The following is an 11,833-nucleotide window of genomic DNA, read 5'->3' as shown; positions in this document are numbered from 1 at the left end:
TATATATATATATATATATATATATATATATATATATATATATAAACTTATAGATATCTACTACATATTATCTATTATATCTATATAGATATAGATATACCTACCATGAGCCAGGTGTATCTCCAAAATGTGTTGAAAAAATCAGTAATTGAGCGAATTCTTATGAACTTTGGAAACTTAAAGAGAAAACAGTGGTTAAAACCCTGGACTTTAAAGTTAGACATACCTGGGCTTGAGAACATTGCTGAACTTCACTAAGATTTCTTATCTGTAAAAGGAGAACAGTAACACCCACCTTTTAGGATTTCTGAGAATTAAATGTAAAATAATGACAGGCTTTGCACACTTCCTGGCACATAGAATGTGCCAATATGTTGTAGCCGTTATTAGCACTGAGCCTTGGGATCATTTCTCTTGGCATCAATTCCTGTAGAACAATCCTATTAATGTTGAAAATGTAGGTGATTAAGTTGAATCTATAATGACACTCTGACATACCCTGAAATTACATCTTTGAATAATCCTTGGGATCAGTTAGTTTATTCAACACGTCTCTAGGGTACAAGAAAATGTTAGTTATTTGAGCTTTCTAAATTTAGAATCCCAAACCAACAAACACTTACTACTTATCCAAAAGAGATTTTGATAGTATTTTCTATTACTCAGAACTGTTGGCAAGTTACTTTTGCTTGTACCAAGTTGATCATTCTCACCTCTAGATGAAAAACAATATCCAAAGATCTTTTGGTTGAAAATAATAGAAATACAACTCAAATTAGCTTAAGTAAAAGGGAATGTATTGCCTCCAGTAACTGAGGACTTTAAGGGTTGATCTAGCTTCACATGGTGCTAAATGCTGACAAAGCTCTAGTTCTCTCGTGTGTTGGCATCATTCTGCAGAGAGCTTCTTCCATGAAACCTGAGGCTAGGACCATAAGCTTCAGGCAAATACGGTTCTTTCAGCTTGAGAACCCAGAGAAAAGGAACTCCTCTCTCTCCTAGAAGCTATAAATCTTACAGAAACAAATCTTAGAGAAGATTCTTCTTGTTTCAGAGTAGGTGGGACACTGTAGTCATTCCACTAGGACCACATGGCCTAGGGAGAGGTGATTCCCAAAAGAAAATCAAGACCTGATTCCTGACGAATGAAGATGGTAGAATGAGCAAGTAAAAACGTTAGATGCCCAGAGCAGAGAGTAAGAGTTGGATTGTCTGATACCAAAGACCTCAGCATGGCCATCATGGCAACTATTAAAATACGCACTATTTCATGGAACCACATAAAAATGTTTCAAAAGGGCATTGGGGTGGGACATTCTTGATTCATGCTTATTCTTCATGCTAAGCTCCACATGTGGTAAACATCTGCAAAAAAAAAAAAAAAGAACAGTTATCCTCATATGTTCTACATCCTAAGCAGTATAGTATGTGTAATTACATGAAAAGGGGGGAAACCTATCTTCCCATATTGAAAAAGCAAGTAAGAGCAGTAATAAATAATAATGTACAGTTACATGAAAAAGAAAGGAAAAAATTTCTCCGGATGAAAAAGCAAATCAGACAATTGATAAAAAATAGTCTAAAATTTTGCCTGTTTCAAAATAAGAACAAAAGAGTTAACATTCTCTAAGCAATTTACATAATACTAAAAAATAAAGTAAAAGGAAGACATTAGCATTACTTGCATTAGCAAATGACTATTGACTAAATTTTTCTAAGTGAAACAGAAATACATTTGCAACAGAAAATGTTATTTTGAATATTAAAAAATACAAAAAAGGAAAGCCCTATCTCCTTTGTTTAGTCCTGATGGTGAAAATAACTTTTAAACTCCTGATTTCATTCTTCAGCATTTCAGCACATGAATGCATAAAATACTGATGCCTCTCAAATTAGAAGATTCTTGCTGAGACCTCAGTGTGCACTGCAAACATGAGCTCATCTTTTAGCTTGGTTATGTTCCAAATCCAGGAGTGAGGGCAAGTTTATGATCAGGGAGGAGAAAAAGGAAAATATTTACATAAGCTCCATAATACAACTTTTTTTTTTAAGCCCAAAAGAAATCCTCTCTCTCTATATACATATATATATATAAACTCTCTGAACTTCACATATGGGGGTACACAACCCAAACAGGGAATAGTCACAAAATATGGGGAAAGAGATAGAAAAAAGCAAAGTCATCCTCTGCAATGGAAACACAAAAAGGAATGAGATGAGCCATCTGAAGATATCTTCCCAAGAGTGACACACCCAAAATTTGAAACCTTATTACTGATAACATTAGAGTATCTTCCTAAATCACCAGAATATTGCATAAAAAAATCTCATCTGATCCATTTTTATATTGATTTCTTATTTTACAATAAAACTTTGCTACCAAAAAAAAAAAATCTCATCTGATGCCAATCTCTTAACTTGAAGTTGTGTAGAAAACTGTTCTGTAATGAGGGATCTTCACTGGGGAATTGAGCAGGATTTAATAAGTCTGTGTTTGTATTTTGCCTTAACAACCACAACAAAATCTCATCTGGAAGGCATCAAATTCAAACATTAACTAATTAATTAATATGTAATAAACTGGCATCCGAGAAATGAAATATCGTCAAGACTTTTTTGGTTTATATCCAAAGCCCTTTTGAAGGAGAATGGACATGGTATGCCATATTATACGTGGTAGTTAACTAGAATCACTTTATTAAAATCTAATTTTTCCTCTAATATTCTTAAAATATTTACTAAGTTCTATCATGAGAGTTTCAGGAACTCACCTGTGCCATCCTAATTTACCTAAATAGGGTATAAGTGTAATATCCTTCAGTGATGATATTCATACAACCAAATGTGAAAAGTTGACTGTGCAGTCTATTCAGTCAATATAATTAAGATAGATATTTATTCTATTCTGGATAATTCTATGTTAGATCTCTGTTTGAATTATCAAGTTTCTTCTCTAAACATTCTAATTTCATTGTAAACTCCCTCTTTCATTTTTTATTTAGATTGTTGAATTCATTTAGATTTGGCTTAAGATCCAATCTGCCTTTTTTCACTTCCAATCTCTTGCAAAGTATGACGTGTCCCCCACTTTACCTAGCACACAGCCACTTATGCACAAGGTGTTCAGAAAGTTTGACTTAAATGAATGAGTAAAAGCTCTGAAAAGTTACCAAAAGGAGATACTGTCCCCAACACATATTTTCAGCCAGCATTTACACTGCTGCCAACTCCCATTTTGCTGTGCAAATGTGAGGAAACCATTTTTTGTTCTTTCACTGGAGCATTTAGGAAATGCTCATGACTCACGCAGAGAACTACTCCTTTCTGTTACCTTCCAGGTATACTCATTATAGATCCTCACTTCACCCACCCAATCTACTACAGCCAGTCTCCAGCTGCAGTTTCCTTTCTTTAAGTCTCCTTGAGTCAGATCAACGAATTTAAGGGTTGGAAAGAAGGGGACAGCCCACCTCACTGTGCATCCTACTGGGGATTTTCCTACTAGGGAAGAGGTTGTCCCAGCATGTGTGATGTTGTCCCAGAAGTAGCAGTGCTCCCTCAGTTGGCCCCTCTTTCCATTTCCTTTGGGTGACATTTACTGAAGAAATCAGTTGAAGTCTGGCCTCTAGCGCGCAACAATCTCAAGTTTGAATCCTGACTCTACTAACTGTGTGACCAAAGGTCACTTAACTTCTCTAAACCTCACTTTCCTCATCCATAAAAGTGGGATAATAATTGTTGCTGTGAAGATTAAATGATACATTGCATTTCATTTAAAGCACCTAGCACAGCACTTATTAAATGTTAGTTATCATTAGAATCTGTTGTTAGACATTAATTTAAAAGTTGATTATTATTCCTATTTTGGATTCAAATTTAAACAGATGTACGGTTTTCATTTAGCCCTAGCTTGGCACAGTAGAAAGCTAAAGGCCAAGGTCCAGACTTCAGCCTTGCTACCTATTAACAATTTGTATTCAGAGAGGTCTCCTCCTTATGAGGAATTATGAATTATGTCCGATCATACCTGCTTCTCTACATATGTCAAGTACCTGGCTCATAGTAGATACTAAATAAATGTCAGTTCCCACTCTCCAGTTCAGAACAGATCACTCTAACAAGGTTCTAAATTTAAAGTAAAGTGACTAATAAGATCAAAGGGTATCAGATAAAACATCAAAATATATTACCAGCTCTGCCACTAACTAGTTAGGTAACAAACATTTTGGTTTTCCTTTGTAAAATACAGAGAAAAGCATAATTTTCTAAGATGTAGACAAACTCAATCATAAAGAAAGTTACCACTTATACGGCAAACTTTAAGTGAGCTAACAGGATGAATTTCATATTTTTTTAAAACAAGAAAAGTAATATATTGTAGTATAATATTTATCTCATAGGTGTTCTTGAACTTAATCCATGATGAAATCTAGGGATATTTTAATAACATGTGATTGATTATTGGATTAAGAAAATATATGGTTAAATGTTAAGCATTTCACTTCCACCTAGCAGGATAGAAGATCTCTGAGGCTGGATTTTAAACTCTTTAGTTCACTTCTGTATCCTCAACACCTTGAACAGTGGCTGATATGTAGGAAGCACTTAAGCACTTGCTCAGTTAGTGAATAAAAGAGGGATGAAAAATGGTTCTTTATGACATGCTGTCAGAAATCCTATTTCAGATTGCCTGATGTTTAGAAGTTGTTATCCTTCCACTTCTAGGCATTCTCTTCAATCTTTAAATGGTCTGTTAGGCTAGAGTGTCTACGTCTCTGTAAACCTAGTAACACAGGTGAGATCTGTTGAAGTACTGTTTTTTTTTTAAATAAACTTTTGTAGGTACAAATTATAGTGCAATTTTAACAAGAAGCAAAGATTTGAGGCTTTGACTCTGCAAAGTCAAAACAACTAATTAAAAAATATACTTTTAGGGACTTCCCTGGCAGTCCAGTGGTTAAGATTCCACGCTTCCAATGCAGGGGGCACAGGTTCGATCCCAATCCCTGGTCCAGGAGCTAAGATCCCACATGCCCCACGGCACGACCAAAAAAAACAAAAAACAAAAGACAAAACTTTTAGTTTTAAAAAGATGGCATTAGCTTATCTCAATCAAATGCTTTGACTTGTAGCTCTACTAAATGCCTTCTTGTTTGGGCAGGGCATTAAAACTACCTTAGTTATGCCTATTTTGAGACTGTTAACCCAAGAATTCTATTTTGTTTGAGATAAACAAGATGTCTTGTCATCCAGAAGACAAGACATCTTGTTTTTCTGTTCAGGCAATTATGGATAGGTAGCCTGCTATTTATCCTCCAAATACTTTAAATACGCCCCAAACAATGAGATCTATGAAACTGGAATGAACCTTTAAAAAATATGAATAGTAAAGATAATTATGATAATAGATTCTGTTGAGTACGTTTTCAATATTTTCTCATGCACACCTTTATTTTTTAAAGTACTCTACTAAAAACACACGCTTGAAGTATCAAAAAATATCAATTAAGACAAAAAATAAGCACTTTCATTTATTTGCCTTTTTACATCCACAAATACATAGAAAATACAGCATCCACATACAGAATTTTTTAGAGGGATGAAATATGTTCGCAGTGGAATGTCTCTGATGTTTACATTAAAATGAATGCAGATACCAATCTCTCAAACGTTCTCAAGACTTCCTTTATGTCCTAGACAAAGAAGAATCCTCTGATTTAATATTTAGTTTGTTCATTAATCATCATAGTTCCGCATTAAAAAAAAAAAAAGCCCAATATATTTTACAAGGTAAGAACTGCTCATTCTTGTTTACTTAAAATACGGTAGAAACAAGCATGAACAAATCATAGGAAATACATTTTAGTGATCAAAATATGAAAGATTAAAAACATACTCTGGCTACATTAATAAAACTTTCAAAGGGATTGCAACCAATTCTGTCAAAGCCTCAGAAGTTCCTGTTTTGGCAGTTAAAAGAGAAGAACATGAAACATTTTGTGAATCTTTTTTCTTTGTGGATAATTAAACACAAGCCATGAGAAAACAATTGTACAGATGTACACCATATTTTCATCACTCTGCGGACTAGAGCCATGTATTGGAGACTTAATATTCAAAAGAAAGAGCATTTGAACTACATTTGAGATGTCACTGGCTTTTTTCCCCTTAATTAATGTTTTTTGGTAGTTTTATCACGTTTAGCCCCTGTGTTCTTTTTATTTAAAGTGATTGAGTTTGGTTATCATCTTCTTTCAGGGAGGCCAAACATTCTCAAATAACCACTGCACATTGTTAAGGTGTGAGGGCGGGGTGGGGGGGGGCAGGAGGGCCTCCAGAGGCTAGGAGGAAAAGCAAGCCCTTCACTGGGCTTTCTTTTCGTTCAAAAGTGACTGTCACAGAGCAATTCGTCCTGCTGGTTGCTATCAAAAAGCGACTCCATTTCTCCTGGGACCAGCAAGAATTTCTCTCCTTTCATTCGGGGGTGTGAACTGATGATCATAAGTGAAAACTGATAGATAACATTATGCTCCTTCCTGCTGTCTGGGAATGAGCATTCTCCCCGAGCAAACAATCAGACTCAATATTATTACGAATCACTTTTCAAACCCTAAAAAGCCACATGGAAGAGACCCATCCTGACAATTCTTAGAATTCATCTAGCAGCTCAGTAATTAGTGGCAATATATGTCCATTCATTTCATCTCTTCAGCCAACGTACAATGTGACCCTGTCACAGGCTAAAGGTGGCTGGATGCTAGGGATGCCACTATGAACGAGCCACCTGCCCTGGTGAAGAATTAAGTCTAGTAGGGAGAGACATTAATCAAATAATCTCACCAAAGGACTTCCCTGGTGGTCCAGTGGTTAAGAATCCCCCTTCCGGTCTTCCCTAGTGGCGCAGTGGTTGAGAGTCCGCCTGCCGATGCAGGGGACGCGGGTTCGTGCCCCGGTCCGAGAAGATCCCACATGCCGCGGAGCGGCTGGGCCCGTGAGCCTGTGCTCCGCAACGGAAGAGGCCACAACGGTGAGAGGCCCGCGTACCACACACACACACAAAAAAGAATCCGCCTTCCAATGCAGAGGAGTCGGGAAACTAAGATCCCACATGCCTCGGGGCAACTAGGCCCACGCGCCACAACTAGAGAGAAGCCTGCGAGCCGCAAAGAAGATCCCGAGTGCCACAACTAAGACTCAAGGCAGCCAAAATATAAATAAATAAATAAGCCCACTAACAAAAATGCAAATATATTTTTAAACAATTATTAAATACACAATTACAACTATCAAAAGGACTAGGCAGAAAAGGTATACAGAGCTATAAGGCTGAAAATAGGGGGATTTGATATGGTGGGTAGAGGGAGCAGTTAGGACAGCTTCCCTAATGAAGTGTGTGATTCTGTGTTGGGGCAGGGGCTAGGGGCGGGAAGGCCTGTAAGGGAGTGGGAGGTGGAGGCAGGGAGAACATTCCAGACCAGGGGGCAAGGAGAGAGCTATGGAGCTGGAAAAACTGAATGAAAGTCCTGCAGCTGGGTCTCAGAGAGCAGAGTGTGTAGGGGCGGGAGATGATATGAAGCCGGAAGTACAGAATAGTTAGATCAAGCTTTATAGTTGTTTTATCCAAGGATTAGTGGGAAGACACTGAAGGGTGAGAAGCATGCTTCATGTTGAAACCCTCCCTCCAATAGCAGAGCTAGCAAGAAGGTCCAGGGCTGGTGGAGGGGCTGCAGGGAATCTGGCCTTGTGTGGGTATCTGATGCGGTACCTCAGGAGTCCCAGTGGGCTGGTGCTGGACTGATGATGGTAGCCTTGGAGACAAGAGGAGATAATATCAACAGGCCAGTGAAAGTAGCCCTTGCCTTGGAAAGAGGAGAAACTTCAGAACAGCCCTTACCAGAAGGCTGCAAAGTCCATGCCATAGATTTCTTCTTATAATTGTGGAAAACCATCTGCTGTATACCACTGGTGTTTCTCTGACTTCTCATACTGGAGAAGGGCATGTCAGCTCCGATTCCATCAGGGGTACTCCAGGGGGTGAGGGAAAGAAGTTTGAGCATGAGTTTTAGGTAGAGAAGGGGAGAATCTTTCTCTCGCTGCTTTCCCCCTCACTGGCAAAGCACTGGAGCAGTCATGGCCAGGCTTCAGGGTCCCTGCGTTCTCTGATTGCCTGTTTGTACTCAGCTGGCCCAGCTTAAGCCCCAGGCTTTATGCCTTTGTTCTCTCATACTCCTATCACCACCGGGTGGTAACCTGCTCTGAGGAAAGCATCTGATTGATAAACAAATTCTCACTGAGGTAGATGTAAAGAAAAAGGTGGTACATGACTTCTCCAAAAGAATATTTACATTTTAAGACCTAAAAAATCTCTAATCATGGAAGGCCAGCCATCAGTCAACAGATAAATTATTTGGGAAGGCATAATGGCATTGTTTTGCCCTGAAGTTACACTACCATCCCAGTCAGCCATGCTCTTCCTATAATTTTCCTCTCTTGCAGCATGTGGGCAGTAGAGGTGAGAAAAGAAAAAACATAAGGCAAATATTGAGAAGTTTCCCACAGATGGACTGAACTATTGCATGCAGCCGTTCACAAATTTTTCGAGGTTCTACAATATGCTCTCTTTCTAAAATAATGCATCAGTTTCTGTGGTTTAAATGTAATCTGTACGCTGACGAGTTTATACCTTCCCTCCCAATCCTTCCTCTGAGCTCCGGACTCCTCCATCCAGCTACGTACCGACCTATCTCTGCTTGGACATCTCACAAGCATTTCAAATTTAACACATCCAAATTAGAACTTTTTTTTTTTGGATCATATGATAATTTTATTTTTAATTTTTTGAGGAAGTACCATACCGTTTTCCGTAGTGGCTGCACCATTTTACATACCCATCAACCGTGCACAAGAGTTCCAATTTTCTACATCCTTGCCACTACTTGTTATTTTTTTGTCTTTTTTAAAAAATTGAAGTCTAGTTGATTTACAAAGTTGTGTTAGTTTCAGGTATACAGCAAGGTGATTCAGTTATACATATATATATATTCTTTTTCAGATTCTTTTCCATTATAGGTTATTACAAGGTATTGAATATAGTTCCCTGTGCTATACAGTAGGCCTTTGTTGTTTATCTATTTCACCTAACTAGAACTTTTGATGCCCCCTGGACCCCCTCCAAGCCCATACGTCCGAAACTCAGTAAATATCAACACCAAACACCCAGAAACCTGAGGGTCATCCTGGACACCTCCCTTTCTGTGTTAGTTTCCTGTGGCTGCCTTAACAAATTACCACAAACTTGGTAGCTGAAAAACAACAGAAATGTATTCTCCCACTACCCTGGAGGCCAGAAATCTGAAAACAATGTGTCAGTAGAGCTGTGCTCCCTCTGGAGGCTATAGGGGAGAATCCTTCCTTGCCTAGTCCAGCATCTGGTGGCTCCAGACATTCCTTGTGGCCACATCACTATAATCTCTGACTGTCTTCACATTGCCTTCTCCACTTTTGTCTGTGTCTCTTATAAAATCTCTTGTCATTTATGGCCCATGTGGATAATCTAGGATGATTGCATTTGGAGATCCTTAATTACATCTGCAAAGACCTTTTTTTCCAAATAAAGTCACAATCTGAGGCTCCAAGGATTAAAACATGGATGTATCTTTTTGAGGGTCATCATTCAACCCACTACACTCTCCATTACCCCTCACAGCCAATTCATCAACAAGTTCTGAAGAACCTACCTTCAAATCTTCTCCCTCAGCCAAGCCCATCTATCTTCATTGCTTTGAAGATGCGATGTTTCATTGCTTCATTGCTTCATTGCTATGACCCTAACTCAAGGTACCTCCGTCTTTCTTGAGAATTTCTGCCATGGCCCCCTAGCAGCACTGGTCCCCCTGTTTCCACTCTGGTCTCCTCCCCCCTCCATAGTTCATTCCCTATAGAGCAGCCAAGAATGGCTTTTACAGTTTTTACGTCAGACTATATCACTAACCTATAACTAAACTTCCAGCACACTTAGAACTCCCTTTGCACTTAGAACAAAGTCCCGCATTACCCAACCCAGCTCCCTTCCCCAGCCTGTCCTCCAGCCCCACACTAACAGTGTTCTAGCCACGTGGGCCTCTTTACTCGCTCAGAGAGCCTGCCCCTGGCTTCCCTGTGTAACAAGGCATTCTCCCCTGCTCTCTAAGGCAGCACACTGTCCAGGACTTCCATTGGCATTTCTCAGTTTTTATTGACTTACCAGTTTATTGTCCATCTCTCCAAACTAGATTAAACGCCCCCCGAAGGTAGGGACAGAGCCCCTTTTGTTCAGCACTATATATCCAGTGCCCAAGTGAACACAGCGCACGGTAGATGCCCAATAAACCTTTGTCAAATACCTGAATGAATTGCTTAACTAACGGTTCTCATTGATTATAGGATTAAGAACAAACCTTGCCTGGTATCCCAGGTCCCTGGCCTCTAGTCCTCACCTACCACCCATCCTCCCTCGTTTGCAACTTCTCCTTAAGGGGAAGCTTTGGTGCCTGCAATTTCCATATTCTTATCTTCCTCCCCTCTTTGAATTACGCCATTTTCTCCTGCAATACCTATTCCCTCCTTTTGTTTACCACATCCTAGTTGTTTTTCTACACCCAGTTCAAATCTCTTCTCCTGCAGGAAGCCCTCCACCTCTGTTATTCTCTCTTACCACTCTGCTCTCTCCCACAATTTCATCGCTACTCACCCCTCCAACCATACTAAAAGGTACAAGAGTAACTCTCCGTTTTGCATTTCTTTGTATTGACATTACAGGAATTGAGACAATGAAATGCCCTGGAAACCAGCCACTGGCTATTTTCTAGTCTCAGCTGCCCTCACAGCTAACCAGGTGACCTCAGCACTTTACCTCATCTCCTGAGTGTATTTTCTTCATGAATAAAACAAAAGGGTAGAGCACATTAGTTAAAGACTCTGCTAGCTCTGATACGCCAAGATTTTAATAATCAATCAATTTTAACAAAGCCACTTCAGAAGTAGGTATAGAGATTAAGTCAGTTATTATGTCAGGAACTTAGACAAGCGTCGGGCACTTAGGAAGTCCTCCATAAATGAGTTGTTGATTATTTCACCATCCACCCCTACACACACACACACATGAAAATGGAGGCTCAGCAATTTGAATAAAGTAACCCAAGGTCAACAGCTAGTAATGACAAAGCCCAAGACCTCCAGTTTTATTAAAAAAAAAAAAAAAAAAAGGAAAGAAAAAAACCCCCAAAACAATGAAACAAAACGAACAAACAAAAAAACATGCTTTCTCCCTGCCTCTCTGATAAAAACAATAACTTTGTATACAAGGCTTTTAGTTTATAAACCTTTTTCATAATTACTATCTCATTTCATCTTCATACTGCCTCTGTGAAGCAGTTATTATACTCATTTTACACAGGAGGAGTGAGGTTTAGAGGGGCTGAATCACTTGCTGAAGATCACACAACCACTAAGTAGCTAAACTAGAATCGCACCCCAGAATTTAGCCTCAAAGCCTAAGTTATTTCTAATATGCCACATGGCACTGTAGCAAGGTGCAATTAGTAAAGGAGACTTTGTTACATCCCATTTCTGTCAATAGAAATCTGTGCTAAAAATACACCAGTAGGTTGCTTATGATAAAGCTAAGAGCAATATTTAATGAATTTAAGTGATACTTTTTATGTGCAGGTGATTTTTTTGCTATTCCACGAGTGTTCTTCCAGATCCATCCAGGGCTCAACACATGTGCAGTTCCCATTGATGCTAATGGGGATCACACACCCCAGCTCTTCACAGAAAACACCCCCCAAACCAC

The sequence above is a fragment of the Monodon monoceros genome, unplaced genomic scaffold (genome assembly GCF_005190385.1).
Source record: "Monodon monoceros isolate NGI ecotype Baffin Bay Population unplaced genomic scaffold, NGI_Narwhal_1 Super_Scaffold_18, whole genome shotgun sequence".
Lineage (NCBI taxonomy): Eukaryota > Metazoa > Chordata > Mammalia > Artiodactyla > Monodontidae > Monodon > Monodon monoceros.
The sequence above is the reverse complement of the archived record's forward strand: the minus strand, read 5'-3'. Positions refer to the sequence as shown.